The 18,254-nt window shown below is 39.1% G+C and overlaps 1 long non-coding RNA gene across 1 annotated transcript in view; it reads left to right on the forward strand.

Annotated features, from left to right (window-relative positions):
- The window catches only part of LOC123574057 (uncharacterized), an 84,854-nt gene extending 66,811 nt beyond the window's left edge, over positions 1–18,043 (forward strand). The window contains exon 2 of the long non-coding RNA XR_006698911.2: positions 17,816–18,043. This is a non-coding gene — a long non-coding RNA (uncharacterized lncRNA). The remainder of the gene's footprint in view (positions 1–17,815) is intronic.
- The last annotated feature ends 211 nt before the right edge of the window (positions 18,044–18,254 follow it).

Raw genomic sequence — 18,254 nt, forward strand, 5'->3', positions numbered from 1 at the left:
TCTCCTGCCTCAGCCTCCCGAGTAGCTGGGACTACAGGCGCCTGCCACCTCGCCCGGCTAAGTTTTTTTTGTGTTTTTAGTAGAGACGGGGTTTCACCGTGTCAGCCAGGATGGTCTCGATCTCCTGACCTCGTGATCCGCCCGTCTCGGCCTCCCAAAGTGCTGGGATTACAGGCTTGAGCCACCGCGCCCGGCCTTTTCTGTTATTCTTAAGCCGCATTATTTACAGATACCTTAGTCAGCCTAGCTATTAATAGTAAACTCCCATCAAGATGGCTATGACAGTTTTTGGATGTCCCCAAATTGTCACTTCCTTTGCTTTGTTTTGTACTGTTAATATTCAGAAATACATTTTCTCTTTTTAATAGCTATACCTGATATTTAGATATTCTAAATATTTAGTATTTAGATAGTAGATGCCATTCACCTTTACCAGTATTTACATAGTTATTGAAATAAGTAAAATATAATTTAAGTAACAAATATCAAGATAGCTTAGAAGTGACAAGTAAAACATAATTCAAGAATGTTTTAAAAATAGCATTTTCCTGATTATAAAGGTAAAATTTGTTCATTTTAGAAAATTAGCATACTGCACAAAAGCAAAAAGAAGAAAATACATTTCCAGCATTCCACTATCTTAAACAAAAACCAAACCTTTAATGGCTTGCTATATATATAAGTAAATTAAGAGAGACAGAATGTAAGGATATACTTGTACAACATTTTTTGTGTAATTATTTACACACTACAATTTTTTCAGCTATAAAAAGTTGAGGCCAGGCATGGTGGCTCGCACCTGTAATTCCAACATTTTGAGAAGCCAAGATGGGTGGGTCAACTGAGGTCAGGAGTTTGAGACCAGCCTGGCCAACACAGTGAAAGCCCATCTCTACTAAAAATAAATAAATAAAAAAAAAATAAAAAATTTGCTGGGTGTGGTGGCAGGCACCTGTAGTCTCAGTTACTCAGGAGGCTGAGGCAGGAGAACTGCTTGAGCCCAGGAGGCAGAGGTTGCAGCGAGCCGAGATTGCACCATTGCACCCCAGCCTGGGCAGTAAGAGTGAAACTCTGTCTCAAAAAAAAAAAAAAAAAAAAAAAAGTAGATACATGTGTGTCTTTATTGTTAGGCACTTTTTTGGTTACAGCAGTTTTTGTTTTTTAGATACTGGTATCTAAATCTAAATACTAGAGGTTAGATCTAATTTTTTCCGGTTATAATAAGAAATTATATGATTGACTAAGGGACAGATGCCTGTTCTGTTATAGAAATCATTACAAGCATCATCTTAAAACTACAAGAAATGCATCTATAGGTGCATTTTTAGGTTAGTCATCATACAATCTTCTAGTGCATCTGTAATTAGTGCAAGAAGACACTCTAGACTAACTTTGTTTAATAATATATTATCATTAACTACTACATAAAGTTCTTATTTATGTAATTTTTAAAGCCAAAAATGAGCAGGTAAAATGAGGATGAGGATTCCTAATAAAGATATAATTTATTAGGAATATAGCATTCAAGAAGGATTCTTTAGATTTTAGAAAGATTTAATAGGTATCAGAGATTTAGTGTCATTTGATGTTTTAATAAAAATCTTCATGAAAGTTGATATTACTGGTTTATTTTTCTCATTGCAATTTCTTCATACTAACATTAAAAATAAAGTCTCCTGAAATATTTGATATAGGCTTTTTTCCCCACATTGCTTGGATGATGCATATTTGTTTTCATGCTAAGATATTGGAAGAGCTTTAGAATTGAGAACTGCCTGTAGTTTCTTTACTCCTCTCTCTGACTCTTCACCTTCTTTACAATTTTCTATCATCTTTAGGGAAGGATTTTATTACCTTTATAATAACTTGCTATCTATGGCCACTAGACATCTCTGTCAGCTTCTCTTTTACCTTCTTCTCAGCATGAAAAAATATTTATCCTTTCTGATGCTTTCCTGATCAGTCTCCAGCTTGCTTTTTCATCCTCTTCTCTTGCCGTTTCCCCAGGTTTCTTCTACTTATTTATCGAAAAGTAACTTAGGAATAGTCTGATTCTGGAGGTCCCTGAAGACTTCTAGATTGCCATGGCAAGGTTAGAATGAGAACAGCCTACTGTCATGCCCTCAGAAGACCCCCTCTCCAACTTGTATGGTCACTGAATACCCAGTAATGGGTTAAGTCAAAACTAGCAATAATGAATAATGATACCTGACTGCAGGGAGTATTTAGATACTTGGAGTGGACGGAACCATATATGCCATATCTTTTTGTTTCAAAGTTGTGTTGCTTGAGAGAAAAAGTGGTACCCTTTTGGGAAGGAAGTTACAAATTATCTCTGAAAGCAAAGTGCATATAAGAGAAAGTTTCCAGTGTAATTTGGAGCAGGGATAGTGACTCAGAATATGCTGTTCAGAAGAGAGTTCTAAGGACAAACATGGAAATGGTGTTATAAGTAAATTTAAGAAATGGAGAATCTAACAGATATCTGAGAAGAGTCTAATGTATTGTTCACATACAGTAAATTTTAGGTGACATCTTCTTTGTTAACCCAATGCTATCATAGTAGTTATACTGTTAGCCATAATTTTAAGTTTAGAGGAGAATTGAAGATTATTTAACGAGTCCCAAGCCTATGAGAACTAAAGAAATTTCCCCAATTCACCTTAAGTGGAAACTTTGTATGGTACTGTTGAGATTAAACCTGTGTCTCTTGTCTCTTAGTGTGTTGCTTTCCTCAATATTATTTTTTATACATATAGGGAGGTGTGCACTATTTATTAGCTTTTGTCTTGTTTCTCCTTAGTACATTTATCTAAATTCTCAAGAATTTAGTACTGGTCCGACATAGTTCAAATTGATCTCTTTAATGATCTATATAGTATAGTGGCTAAAAAATGATGACCTTCAAGTAAGACAGATCTGGATTTTAATTCTCTCTATGCGATTTCTTAGCTATGCAACCCTGAGTGAGTTAGTTTACCTCTCTGTACTTCATTTTTTCACATCTGTAAAATGCAACTAGGACGAGCTACCTTGTGTATAGGATTGTCTCATAGTAGCATCCACTACATGCTTTAATGCATTTAAAGTGCTCAGTGCATTGTCTGGCCCTTACTATATGACTCAGTATCATTGTTGTTGTTGTAGTTGTACTTCATGTCATATTATGGCATGAATTATTACTTAAGTAGGAATTGAAAGCAAAAATAATAAAGTTTGATTACGATTTAAAAATCTGCTGTCAAACCTTAAATTGCCAATGGAAATCTGTCCCGATGTGTTTGAGTGTAAGGAGAGTTACTGCTGAGAAGGCAACATGGATCCAAAACCTCATGAAGTCCCTCAGGCCATGAAGTCTCCAAAGAGGTGGACTAAGAGAGGACTCCTGATGGTGTCCTAGAGAAGCAGACTCAAATAACAAATCCCTGTGTAACTGCAAAGTTTTATACAAAGTGGCATTCCATGCAGAGTAGAGAATATGATGTAAAGAGCCAGCAAACATTATGAGATCCCTCCCCTGCAGCACATAAACAAAGTGAGGTGGAAAACAAAACAGAAAGTCTGCATGATAATCCTCAGCAATACACCGCTTCATGAAAGGGCATTTTAGTTCAAATGTGGGAAGCTGTGCCAAAAAAGCTGAAGGCAGGCAGGCTGAGCCAAATTAGAACAGAGTAAAAAATTTGTCATACCTTTGTAATTCACACAGCAGCATATTCAGCTCGACTACAAGCTGTCCAGATGTTGGCCATCTGACTCTTTATAGCTGTGGTCTGTTTTTTCTTTAAAGCCCCCTTTCCTCCTCTGAGTTCCCAGACACTTGGCATTTCTCTTGAAGTGGAACCTAAGTTGAATAAAGAATTAGTCTTCTTTTCAATTTTCAGTCCAATTTATCTTTTTAAGAGAAATATTTTGAAACCAACAAAGTCCTTGATTAAATTTACATCATAGCAAGAAAATTTCGCCAAGTGATTGGTTTAATTGATAGCCCTGGAGCCAAACAGGCCCGGAGTAGAATCTTGGATCAATCATTTACAGGTTGTGTAAGTTTAGGCAAGCGATTTAATCTGTCTATGCCTTAGTTTTTTCCACAGTAAAATGAAGATAATAGCAATAATACCTACCTCATTGCCTACGATTAAATGAGATAATGTATTAAAACATGAGCCGTAGTGCTTGGTACATAACAAGCTCTTAATGAATGGTAGTTGTTTTTGTTACAGTATATTTTAAAATCTGTTTTATTCCTAAGGTCAGTACTTCCTATGAATTCTACAGACAAAAGCTTCCAAGACGGAGAGGATAAAGGAAGAATCGTTTTGTATCAATTTATTGGTAACTTTGTCATTTAATAAGTATTGACTTCAAAAGAGGATGTAGCTCTAATTTGGAGATATAAAGAATATGCGTGTGCCTACATATGTATCTTAGCACTAGAATTAGGCACTGGAGAATTCATCACTGTCATATGGCAAGGTGAATACTTACTGCCATGCAGAAGCCAGTTTTCTCCATTTGTTCAGGGGTTAGCCTTGTCCATCCTCCATTAAAAGAATGACTTGGAGGCTGTAAGGAAAGAACTGTAACTAAACTCTCTCTATTGATTAGAGGGGTGAGGTTAGGGCAAAAAGTTGGGCTGATACTTGGAGGCACAGTCAGAATTTGTTTATGTAGAACCGGTCATTTGATAATTTTGAGCTTGTTTTTATTCTTTTAAAATAACGAGGACAAGTGTGGTGGCTCACACCTGTAATCCCAGCCCTTTGAGAGGCTGAGGCATGTGGATTTCTTGGGCCCAGGAGTTCAAGATCAGCCTGGGCAACATAGTGAGACACCATCTCTACAAAAGATACCAAAATTAGCCAGTCATGGTGGTACATGCGCCTGTAGTCCCAATTACTCAGGAGGCTGAGGTAGAGGATCTTTTGAGCACAGGAGGAGATTGTAGTGAGCCAAGTTTGTGGGACTGCACTCCAGCCTTGGTGACAGAGAGAGACCTTGTCTCAAAAAATAAAAATAAAATAAAACAAAATAATGAAAGTAAATCATAAAACTCAACCATTGCTTAGAACAAAATTCCTCTTTATCAAAGAAAATGGAGCTCACCCTAAATGTAATGTCCAATGTTAGGTACCTATGTAATTTAGGGAAAGCTAGAGAGAAAACTGGAGATGTATTTTGTGCAATAAAATAGAATCTTCCCCTTTGGTGATGTTAAATGTCATAACATTTCAATGGATAGCATAAGGTCTGACAACATACAAAATGAACTCATCCAGTGATATGTGTGGCAAAACAACAGCTGTGATTGTTTTAGGTAATAGAAAAATAATTAATGTATAATGCACAATGCTGAAAAGCACTTCCATTTGATCACAAACAAAAATATAACATTCCTTCTGAAGTTTTTAAGTATATGAGCAAAGAAAAACCAGTGGTTCCCAAATCCAACTGATCATCAGCATTCCTTAGGGCTCTTCTAAAAAATTCTGACTCTCAGGCATTGCCCCTGCAAGTGGTGATTCTGAAGGTTGACAGAGAAGCCCAGGATATCTTTTGTGAACTCTTCAGGGGACTGTGATGATCGTATAGTTTGGGAACCACTCCCTGAACTATACTGTGCTGTCTGCTTAATAGGTCTTATATCTTCTTCTGACCTTCTTCTGACCTTGGTGTCTTAAACCAAGAGATTTGTGAGTTAAGATGTATGTGTGTTGTCAAAATGGATAATAATTGAAATTTCAAAGTCAGAATATGATGATAACCACTGTGGAACACTTGTTCTTCACCTCAGTTTGTGTGAAATAACTGGTTAACCAAGTTTGTTCAATAGTTACTGAGCAGTCGTCTTTCAGATGTCATCTATGTGTTAGTTATATAAAGTGAACACAAGTGAAAAATATCCCTGTTCTCATAGGCTTTATATTTCAGTATAGGGAAACAGAAGAGTAAATAAATACATAGAATATTTAGGAAATAATAATATGTAAAAAGTTAAGGGAGAAGGTGAGTGCCAGAATGTGTGTATAAGTGCGAGTATACACTATGGATTTTAAATAGAGTAGCTAGAGAATGCCTCTCCGAAATTACATTTGTTCAAAGACTTGAATGAAGTAGGGGAGGTAGCAATACTGATATCTGGTGGGAAGAAATTCCTCACAGAGGGAATAGTAAGAGATGAGTGTGTTAGTTTCCTGTTTCCACCGTAAAATTAGCTAAAAACAACAGAAATTGATTCTCTCACAGTTATGGAGGGCAGATTTCCAAAACCAGTACCATTGAGCTGAGATCACTGGCAGTATCACTGGCAGGGCTATGCTTCTTCTGAAGTCTCTGGGGGAGAATTCATTTCTCTGGTGGCTACTGGCTTTCCTTGGTTTATGGTCACATCACTCTCATCTTCAAGTCTAGCATCTTCAAATCTCTCTCTGCCCCATCTTCACTCTGTGTGTGTGTGTGTGTGTGTGTGTGTGTGATCTTTCTCTTTCTCCCTCTTCGAAGAATATATGTGATTGCATTAAGGTCCACCCAAGCAATCAGTATAAAATTTTCACCTCAAGATTATTAATTCAATCACATATACAATGACTTTGCCATATAAAATGACATTCACAGATTCCAGGGATTAGGACATGGATATCTTTTGAAGGCCATTTTGCAGCCTACCACAATGAAGATATGCTTGATGTATTTGAGGAATAGCAAGAAGGTCAACGTGGACAGGGAAGAATAAGAAAGAAGAGTATAAAGAGGTGAGATGGAGAGGGAATGGTGAGGAGATCATCAACGGTCCTGCAGATCATTTTAAGAACTTGGCCTTGTGCTTCAAATGAGACAGAGATACACAAGACAGTTTGAATAAAGAAATGACATGATATACGATTTATGTTTTAACAGAATTATTATTTTGGCTGCTGAGTTAAGGCTAGTCTGTAGGGGGCAAAGACAGGAGCAGGAAGGTTGGTTAGACGGTTTTAACAATAAGCCAGGCAAGAGTTGATGGTAGCTTGGATTAGACTGGTGAGAAAGGGTTCGATTCCAGATATATTTTAAAGGTAGAACCCAAAGGATTTGCTGATGGATCATATGTGGGGTATGAGTCAACAAAAGGTCAAGGATGACTTCACAATTCTTCGCCTGAGAAAATTTAAGGATAGAATAGCCATTAACCAAGATGAGCAAGGCTGTGGGAGAGCTGGTTTGGGAGGGATCAGGAGCTCGGCTTTGCACATATTAAATTTGAGAAGTTCATTGATTTATTGGAGGATGTTTCAGGGAGAAAATCAGGCTGAAGACATAAATTTTGGAATCATCAGCATGTGTGTAGTATTAAAGACTAGGAGACTAACTACATTCCCAAGTTGGTGAGGGTAGACAGTGAAGAAAACTGTTGCAAAGACTGAGCCCTGGGGGCATCCCATGTCTGAAAGGTTGAGGGAAGAAGCAACTAGCAAATGAGGCTGAAAGGAGGCCACAGATGTAATAGAAAGAAAAAGGAGAAAGTGGTGTCCCGGCAGAGAAGTGTAAAAAAGGTTTGAAAAAGGAAATGATAATTATGACAAATGCTCCTTATAGGTGAAGAAAGATGAGAGCCTGAATGGAGTCAGTAATTGTAAAGAGAAATAGAGGAGAGGACAGGAACTGGAGAGATGGAGAAACCAGACAAGACTTTCGAGAATTTGCTATAAAGAGGAGAGAAGACACAGTGGGGTCATTGGAGTGGGAAGTGAGGTTCTTTGAAGTTTTTTTTTTTTAGATATTTATTGCTAAAAGGAATGATTGAGTATAGAAGGAAAACACATGATGTAGGAAAGATAAAAGAGAATGGAATCTAGTGCAGAAGTGGGTGGGTTTGGCCTCTCCAGGAGGAGGGCAGTCTATCTCTTCTAATATAAGGAGACAGATGGTGAGAGGTGGCAGACAAGGTGTGGGAGTGTGCAAGAGTTCTCTTCTCAGTGCTTACATTGTCTCTCTGAAATATGAAGCAGGTTACCAACTAAGAGTGAGCACAGCAGGGCCAGTGTTGCAGGTTTGAGAAGAGAGAAGGTATGACATAATTCTCTGGGAGATATGAGAGTAATGTGCTGGGGAAGTGGAGAGTAAATGTCAGCAGCATTATGGACATAATGAGGTTCTTGGCCTTGAATCTGAAGTCAGAGAAGCCAATGTGGTTGTGTGGTTGTTCTGTGGCTACTTCCAGCAACAGGAACACAGGTGTGGAGTTGACAGACAGGTACATTGAACCAGAGCTGTGATTTAGACAAGCCAGTTTTATAACGTAAAAGAATGGCATGGAGTTGAGGATGAATGTGAGGATATGTTGATAATGATTGATCATTGAATTTAAGCTAGGTAGGAGGGAATTTAAGACATGTGAGAGTGTGGTCACATGGGAAAGTTGAGAGTGATAGGTCATAGGCCTGGTGCTGTGAAAGTATGTAAAATCAGGTTTACAGAGGGATGTGATAGACTGATTGCAAAAAAAAAAAAAAAAAAGAAAAAGGTGGCCCTATTATCAATTCCTCCTTAGACACACGCCTCTCCTCCCATCAAGAGGTGAAGTCCTTGTTTAATTCTCTTATATCTAGGCTGGTCTTGTGACTTTCCTTCGCTGATGGAATAGAGCATAAGGCCTTAAGCACTTCTACTTACTCCCTTGGGCATTTGGCTCTGCTGTGAGAACTGAGAACCAAGCCTGGGAGCAAGGAGATCACGTGAAGCAGAACCAAATCATCCTAACTGAAGCCAGCTATGCTATCCCACAGCCTACATACCAGCTGACCACATATGCACAAGACAATGTGAGATTAGCTAAGCCCAGACCCGCTCAGCAGCCCAACTTAGCAGAATTGTCCAACCAACTCGTAGACTCATGATAAATAATAAAGGACTGTTACCTCAAGCTGCTAAATTTTGGGGTTGTAAGACTATAAAAAAATACCTAACTGATAAAAAGGAGGAGCTAGAAAGAAAAACTGTAGTAATTAGAAAGTTACAACACTCTCTAAAATTGAGATGATGAAAGCATTTCAGTCTTTGGTAGAAACAAGGTCTAGGGCATAACTATGGGATGAGTGGTTGAGGGAAAGTAGAACATAAAATCAGGGGAGGAGAAGAGCTCAAGAAACTGATCTATGTGTATTGAAATCACCAAAAATCAAGGGAAGAGTAGTGTTAGAGAGTGTTACAGCAAATCCAGAGTTAAAATCTTCAAGAAATGAGACAGCCTGACCAGACTCTAGCAGACTGGTAGGGGGTAGGAATGGATGGCAGTCCGGTGATATGAGATTCAAAGCAGGAGTATTTTTTCTGAAAGATGGAGGGAGAAGTTTCTAGAAGTAACAATGAGCAACAAGGAAAACTCTTAACTCATCTCCTGGCCCAGTGGCATATGGACTATGGAACTAAAAACAGCCACCACTTGAGAAGGCTGCAGGGGAAGCTGTATCCTTAAAGAAATGTAAGAAAATGAAGAAAACAATCAGAAAAGAGACATAAAATAGAGGAGATTTTGCTGATGATGGAATGCTCAATCCAGAGGGCATAATGAATGGGTTTTAGGGGTTGGATATGGGTGGGAGATGGTAGCATAATAGAGAACGTAGACAGCTTCGTGAAGACTGAAGTTTGGGAGGTGAGGGGTGCCTAAAGTTTCTGTGGTAACTGGCATACGCCAGGCAAATAGGGAGTCGATACATCCCATTTTCCCTTGGTAGTCTTGGTTTACGTCGATTATTGCAGAGTCATGGCCAGTTTAGCATTGACCTGGACAAGTGCGCTGATTATGACAATTTATGAGGGTATTTCACAGATAAAGGGCATGACATCAGTCCTGGTAGGCATGACTGCGGTGATGGTGATGGTGAAAGAGTTAGGCTTGTGGGTAGGGAAGAGTGAATTTTCAGCTCTTCTAGATGGAGCTATGGAGGACAGAGGGGGTCTTACTCCAAGCATGAGGGGGTTCATACTTAACAAAAGCTAGAAGAGGGATCAAAGGTTAAAAATGAACTTGGATAAGTTTATGCATATCACAGTATGTATTTATATTTTACATGAGATTGGAGTTCCTTAATTGAAATGAACTAAGAATAGATAACGTAAGCTTAATTTTAGAAAAACCTTGACATATGCCGAGTCAAATGTGGAACACAAACCCATCTCTTCCACAGTCAGTAAATGGTACCACCATTCATCCAATTATGTAATCCTGAAGCTTCAGAGTCACTCTGTGTTCTTCTCATTATCGCCCTTCCCATACCCAGTTCATCAGCAAATTTTATAGGCCCTATCTTCAAAATATATCCTGAATCTGGTGACCGTCCACTACCCTTACCACCTCTACCACCACCACCCTAGCCACCATTATCTCTTGCCTGGGGTTTGGCAAATGTGTCCTAACAAGACCTCTTATTTTCAGATTATGTCACTCCCTTGTTGAAAATCCCCCTAAAGCTTCTCATCACTCTTAGAACAGAAATCAAAAGTCATTATTATATGCAAGGACAGGGGTCAATAAACTGTAACCTTCAGGCCAAATCCAGCCCACAGCTTGTTCGCATTTAAAATTTAAGCTAACATTTTAAATTATTTTTTAAAAATAAAAAAAATTATTGACTCTTTAAAATAATATGCTATTCTCATTTCAGTGTCCATGAATAAAATTTTACTGGAACAGCGATGCTCATTCATTTATGTATTTTCTTTCACACTACAGCAGCAGAGTGAGCAGCTATGGCTGAGGCCATATGGAGGCAAAGCCTAAAGTAATTACCAATACTGCCTGGTGTTTTATAGAAAAGTTTACCACCTGCTGCCCTACGAGATGCCTACATTATCTGAATCCTGTAACCTCACCTTCTACCACTTTCCCTTGTTTCCTAAACACGTTTTGCTGAAGCTCTTTTATATTTTTTAGATTATACTTTATGTTCTAGGGTACATGAGCACAATGTGCAGGTTTGTTACATATGTATACATGTGCCATGTTGGTATGCTGCACCCATTAACTCGTCATTTACATTAGGTATATCCCCTAATGCTATCCCTCCCCCCTCGCCCCACCCCACAACAGGCCCCGGTGTATGATGTTCCCCTTCCTGTGTCCAAGTGTTCTCATTGTTCAATTCCCACCTATGAGTGAGAACATGCAGTGTTTGGTTTTCTGTCCTTGTGATAGTTCACTCAGAATGATGGTTTCCAGCTTCATCCATGTCCCTACAAAGGACATAAACTCATCTTTTTTATGACTGCGTAGTAATCCAGGGTGTATATGTGCCACATTTTCATTATCCAGTCTATCATTGATGGACATTTGGGTTGGTTCCAAGTCTTTGCTATTGTGAATAGTGCCGTAATAAACATACATGTGCATGTCTTTATAGTAGCATGATTTATAATCCTTTGGGTATATCCCCAGTAATGGGATGGCTGGGTCAAATGGTATTTCTAGTTTTAGATCCTTGAGGAATCACCACAGTCTTCCACAATGGTTGAAGTAGTTTGCAGTCCCACCAACAGTGTAAAAGTGTTCCTACTTCTCTACATCCTCTCCAGCATCTGTTGTTTTCTGACTTTTTAATGATCACCATTCTAACTGGTGTGAGATGGTATCTCATTGTGGTTTTGATTTGCATTTCTCTAATGGCCAGTGATAATGAACATTTTTTCATGTTTCTGTTGGCTGCATAAATGTCTTCTTTTGAGAAGTGTCTGTTCATATCCTTTGCCCACTTTTTGATGGGGTTGTTTAATTTTTTTCTTGTAAATTTGTTTAAGTTCTTTGTAGATTCTGGATATTAGCCCTTTGTCAGATGGGTAGATTGTAAAAATTTTCTCTCATTCCATAGGTTGCCTGTTCACTCTGATGGTAGTTTCTTTTGCTGTGCAGAAGCTCTTTAGTTTAATTAGATCCCATTTGTCTATTTTGGCTTTTGTTGCCATTGATTTTGATGTTTTAGTCATGAGGTCCTTGCCCATGCCTATGTCTTGAATGGTATTGTCTAGGTTTTCTTCTAGGGTTTTTATGGTTTTAGGTCTAACAGGTAAGTCTTTCATCCATCGTGAATTAATTTTTGTATAAAGGTGTAAGGAAGGGATCCAGTTTCAGCTTTCTGCTTATGACTAGCCAGTTTTCCCAGCACCATTTATTACATAGGGAATCCTTACCCCATTTCTTGTTTTTGTCAGGTTTGTCAAAGATCATCAGATGGCTGTAGATGTGTGGTATTATTTCTGAGGGCTCTGTTCTGTTCCATTTGTCTATATCTCTGTTTTGGTACCAGTACCATGATGTTTTGGTTACTGTACCCTTGTAATATAGTTTGAAGTCAGATAGTGTGATGTCTCCAGCTTTGATCTTCTGGCTTAGGATTTTCTTGGCAATGTGGGCTCTTTTTTGGTTCCATATGAACTTTAAAGTAGTTTTTTTCCAATTCTGTGAAGAAAGTCATTGGTAGCTTAATGAGGATGGCATTGAATCTATAAATTACCTTGGGCAGTATGGCCATTTTCACGATATTGATTCTTCCCATCCATGAGGATGGAAAGCTCTTCCATTTGTTTGTGTTCTCTTTTACTTCATTGAGCAGTGGTTTGCAGTTCTCTTTAAAGAGGTCTTTCGCATCCCTTGTAAGTTGGATTCCTAGGTATTTTATTCCCTATGCAGCAATTGTAAATGGGAGTTCACTCAAGATTTGGCTCTGTTTGTCTGTTAATGGTGTATAGGAATGCTTGTTATTTTTGCACATTGATTTTCTATTCTGAGACTTTGCTGAAGTTGCTTATTAGCTTAAGGAGATTTGGGGCTGAGACAATGGGGTTTTCTAATTATACAATCATGTCATCTGCAAACAGGGACAATTTGACTTCCTCTTTTCCTAATTGAATAACCTTTATTTCTTTCTCTTGCCTGATTGCCCTGGCCAGAACTTCCAACACTATGTTGAATAGGAGTGGTGAGAGAGGGCATCCCTGTCTTGTGCCAGTTTTCAAAGGGAATGCTTCCAGTTTTTGCCCATTCAGTATGATATTGGCTGTGGGTTTGTCATAAATAGCTCTTATTATTTTAGATATGTCCCATCAATACCTAGTTCATTGAGAGTTTTTAGCATGAAGGGCTATTGAATTTTGTCAAGGCCTTTTCTGCATCTATTGAGATAATCACGTGGTTTTTGTTTTTGGTTCTGTTTATATGATGAATTACATTTATTGATTTGCATATGTTGAACCAGCCTTGCATCCCAGGGATGAAGTCAACTCGATCATGATGGATAAGCTTTTTGATGTGCTGCTGGATTTGGTTTGCCAGTATTTTACTGAGGAGTTTTGCATCAATGTTCATCAGGGATATTGGTCTAAAATTCTACTTTTTTGTTGTGTCTCTGCCAGGCTTTGGTATCAGGGTGATGTTGGCCTCATAAAAGGAGTTAGGGAGGATTCTCTCTTTTTCTATTGATTGGAATAGTTTCAGAAGGAATGGTACCAGCTCTTCCTTGTACCTCTGGTAGAATTTGGCTATGAATCCATCTGGTACTGGACTTTTTTTGGTTGGTAGGCTATTAATTATTGCCCCAATTTCAGAGCCTGTTATTGGTCTATTCAGGGATTCAACTTCCTCCTGGTTTAGTCTTCGGAGGGTGTACGTTTCCAGGAATTTAGCCATTTCTTCTAGGTTTTCTACTTTATTTGCGTAGAGGTGTTTATAGTATTCTCTGGTAGTAGTTTGTATTTCTGTGGGGTCGGTGGTGATATCCCCTTTATCATTTTTTATTGTGTCTATTTGATTCTTCTCTCTTTTCTTCTTTATTAGTCTTGCTAGCAGTCTATCAATTTTGTTGATCTTTTCAAAAAACCAGGTCCTGGATTCATTGATTTTTTGAAGAGTTTTTTGTGTCTCTATCTCCTTCAGTTCTACTCTGATCTTAGTTATTTCTTGCCTTCTGCTAGCTTTTGAATGTGTTTGCTCTTGCTTCTGTAGTTTCTTTTAATTGTGATGTTAGGGTGTCAATTTTATATCTTTCCTGCTTTCTCTTGTGGGCATTTAGTGCTATAAATTTTCCTCTACACACTGCTTTAGATGTGTTCCAGAGATTCTTATATGTTGTATCTTTGTTCTCATTGGTTTCAAAGGACATCTTTATTTCTGCCTTCATTTCGTTATGTACCCAGTGGTCATTCAGGAGCAGGTTGTTCAGTTTCCATGTAGTTGAGCGGTTTTGAGTGAGTTTCTTAATCCTAAGTTCTAGTTTGATTGCACTGTGGTCTGAGAGACTGTTATAATTTCTGTTCTTTCACATTTGCTGAGGAGTGCTTTACTTCCAACTACATGGTCAATTTTGGAATAAGTGTGATATGGTGCTGAGAAGAATGTATATTCTGTTGATTTGGGGTGGAGAGTTCTGTGGATGTCTATTAGGTCTGCTTGATGCAGAGCTGAGTTCAATTCCTGGATATCCTTGTTAACTATCTGTGTCCTTGATCTGTCTAATTTTGACAGTGTGGTGTTAAAATCTCCAATTATGATTGTGTGGGAGTCTCTTTGTAGGTCTCTAAGGGCTTTCTTTATGAATCTGGGTGCGCCTGTATTGGGTGCATATTATATTTATGATAGGTAGCACTTCTTGTTGAATTGATTCCTTTACCATTATGTAACGGCCTTCTTTGTCTCTTTCAATCTTTGTTAGTTTAAAGTTGTTTTATCAGAGACTAGGGTTGCAACCCCTGCTTTTTTTTTTTTTTTTTTTTTTTTTTCCATTTGCTTGGTAGATCTTTCTCCATCACTTTATTTTGAGTCTATGTGTGTCTCTGCACATGAAACGGGTCTCCTGAATACAGCACACTGATGGGTCTTGACTCTTTATCCAATTTGCCAGTCTGTGTCTTTTAATTGGAGCACTTAATCCATTTACATTTAAGGTTAATATTGTTATGTGTGAATTTGATCCTGTCATTATGATGTTAGCTGGTTATTTTGCTCGTTAGTTGATGCAGTTTCTTTCTAGCATTGATGGTCTTTACAGTTTGGCATGTTTTTGTAGTGCCTGGTACTGGTTGTTCCTTTCTGTGTTTAGTGCTTCCTTCAAGAGCTCTTGTAAGGCAGGCCTCGTGGTGACAAAAGCTCTCAGCATTTGTTTGTCTGTAAAGGATTTTATTTCTCCTTCAGTTATGAAGCTTAGTTTGGCTGGATATGAAATTTTACGTTGAAAATTCTTTTCTTGAAGAATGTTGAATATTGGCCCCCACTCTCTTCTTGCTTGTAGAGTTTCTGCTGAGAGATCCACTGTTAGTCTGATGGTCTTCCTTTGTGAGTAACCTGACCTTTCTCTCTGGCAACCCTTAACATTTTTTCCTTCATTTCACCTTTGGTGAATCTGACAATTATGTGTCTTGGAGTTGCTCTTCTTGAGCAGTATCTCTGTGGCGTTCTCTGTATTTTCTGAATTTCAATGTTGGCCTGTCTTGCTAGGTTGGGGAAGTTCTCCTGGATAATATCCTGAAGAGTGTTTTCCAACTTGGTTCCATTCACCCCATCACTTTCAGGTATACCAATCAGACATAGATTTGGTCTTTTTACATAGTCCCACATTTCTTGCAGGTTTTGTTCATTTCGTTTTACTCTTTGTTCTCTAAACTTCTTTTCTCACTTCATTTCATTCATTTGATCTTCAATCACTGATACCCTTTCTTCCAGTTGATCGAATTTGCTACTGAAACTTGTGCATGTATCACATAGTTCTCATGCCGTGGTTTTCAGCTCCAACAGGTCATTTAAGGTCTTCTCTATACTGTTTATTCTAGTTAGCCATTCAACTAATCTTTTTTCAAGGTTTTTAGCTTCTTTGCAATGGGTTCGAACATTCTCCTTTAGCTCGGAGGTTTGTTATTACTGATCATCTGAAGCCTTCTTCTCTCAACTTGCTAAAATCATTCTCTGTCCAGCTTTGTTCCATTGCTGGCGAGAAGCTGCATTCCTTTGGAGGAGAAGAGTCACTCTGATTTTTAGAATTTTCAGTTTTTCTGCTCTGGTTTCTCCCCATCTTTGTGGTTTTATCTACCTTTGGTCTTTGATGATGGTGACGTACAGATGACGTTTTTGTGTTAATGTCCTTTCTGTTTGTTAGTTTTCCTTCTAACAGTCAGGACTCTCAGCTGCAGGTCTGTTGCAGTTTGCTGGAGGTCCACTCCAGACCCTGTTTGCCTGGGTATCACCAGTGGAGGCTGCGGAACAGCAAATATTGCAGGACAGCAAATGTTGCTGCCTGATCCTTCCTCTGGGAAGCTTCATCTCAGAGGGGCACCCAGCTGTATGAGCTGTCAGTCGGCCCCTACTGGGAGGTGTCTCCCAGTTAGGCTACTCGGGAGTCAGGAACCCACTTGAGGAGGCAATCTGTCAGTTCTCAGGTTTCAAACTCTGTGCTGGGAGAATCACTACTCTCTTCAAAGCTGTCAGACAGGGACGTTTAAGTCTGCAGAAGTTTCTGCTACCTTTTGTTCAGCTATGCCCTGCCCCCAGAGGTGGAGTCTACAGAGGCAGGCAGGCCTCCTTGAGCTGTGTTGGGCTGCACCCAGTTCAAGCTTTCTGGTGGCTTTATTTACCTACTCAAGCCTCAGCAATGGTGGACGCCCCTCCCGCAGCCTTGCTGCCACCTTGCAGTTAGATCTCAGACTGCTGTGCTAGCAGTGAGTGAGGCTGCGTGGGTGTGGGGCCCTCCGACCCAGGCGCAGGATATAATCTCCTGGTGTGCCAATTGCTAAGACCATTGGAAAAGCACAGTATTAGGGTGGGAGTGTCCCGATTTTCCAGGTACCCTCTATCATGGCTTCCCTTGGCTTGGAAAGGGAATTTCCCAACCCCTTGCACTTCCCAGGTGAGGTGATGCCCCACCCTGCTCTGTGGGCTATGACAACTGTCCGACAAGCCCCAGTGAGATGAACCCGGTACCTCAGTTGGAAATGCAGAAATCACCTGTCTTCTGCATCGCTCACGCTGGGAGCTGTAGAATGGAGCTGTTCCTATTCAGCCATCTTGGAACCTCCTGGTTTAGCATTTTTTGATAGGACAGGTTTGGTGTTGATGAAATCCCTCAGCTTTTATTTATTTGGGAAGGTCTTTATTTGTCCTTCAGGCTTAAAAGATATTTTCATCAGATATACTATTCTAGGATACAAGTTTTTTGTTATTGTTGTTTGTTTGTTTGTTTTCCTTTAGGGTTTTAAATATTTCATAGCACTCTCCTCTGGCCTGTAAGGTTTCCACGGAAAAGTCTGCTTCCAGGCATATTGAAGCTGCATTGTATGTTATTTCTTTCTTTTCTCTTGTTCTTTAGGATCCTTTCTTTATCCTTGACTTCTGGAAGTTTGACTGTTAGATGCCTTGAGATAGTCTTCTTTAGGTTACATCTGCTTGGTGTTCTATAATCTTCTTGGAGTTAACTGTTAATATTTTTCTCTAGGTTTGGGAAGTTTTTTGATATTATCCCTTCAAATAGACTTTCTACCCCATCTCTTTCTCTACCTCCTCTTTAAGGCCAGTAACTCGAACTCAGATTTGCCCCTTTGAGGCTATTTTCAAGATCCTATAGGTTAGCTTCATTGTTTTTTATTCTGTTTCCTTTTGTTTCCTCTGACTTTTTTTTCTAGTAGCCTATCTTCAAGCTCACTAACGCATTCTTCTACTTGATCAGTTCTAATGTTAAGATACTCTGATGCATTCTTCAGCATGTCAATTACATTTTCAACTCTAGAATGTCTGCTTGATTTTTAGAATTATTTCAATCTCTATTAAATTTACCTGATTAAATTCTGAATTCCTTTTCAGTGTTATCGTGATGGAAACACCCCTTAGACACCCACTACTGGGACTGCACTGCATCAGACCTGAAGCCATTACAGCACTGGGCCTTGCACAGGGCCCTTTGGTTGAGGGTGGCAACCTCCTCCAGTTCCTGCATGTGTCCAGATGCTACACTAAGAAAATAAGACATTAAAACAACAACAATGCTTTTCCAAACAACTGCAATAAAATTTTCTTTATTCATTTCATTAAGTCCTATTAAGTTAATGTTTGTTCTGCTGGATCTTGGGTTACAAGTCTCATGAATCCTGGGCCTAGTGGTGCACACCTGTAATCCCACCTACTTGGGAGGCTGAGGTGGGAGGATTGCTTGAATTCAGGAGTTTGAGATGAGCCTGGGCAATATGATACGACCCTGTCTAGTTCTGTGGGCTATACAGGCATCTGCTTCTGGAGAGGCCTC

Source organism: Macaca fascicularis, chromosome 1 (genome assembly GCF_037993035.2).
Source record: "Macaca fascicularis isolate 582-1 chromosome 1, T2T-MFA8v1.1".
In the NCBI taxonomy this organism is placed as follows: domain Eukaryota; kingdom Metazoa; phylum Chordata; class Mammalia; order Primates; family Cercopithecidae; genus Macaca; species Macaca fascicularis.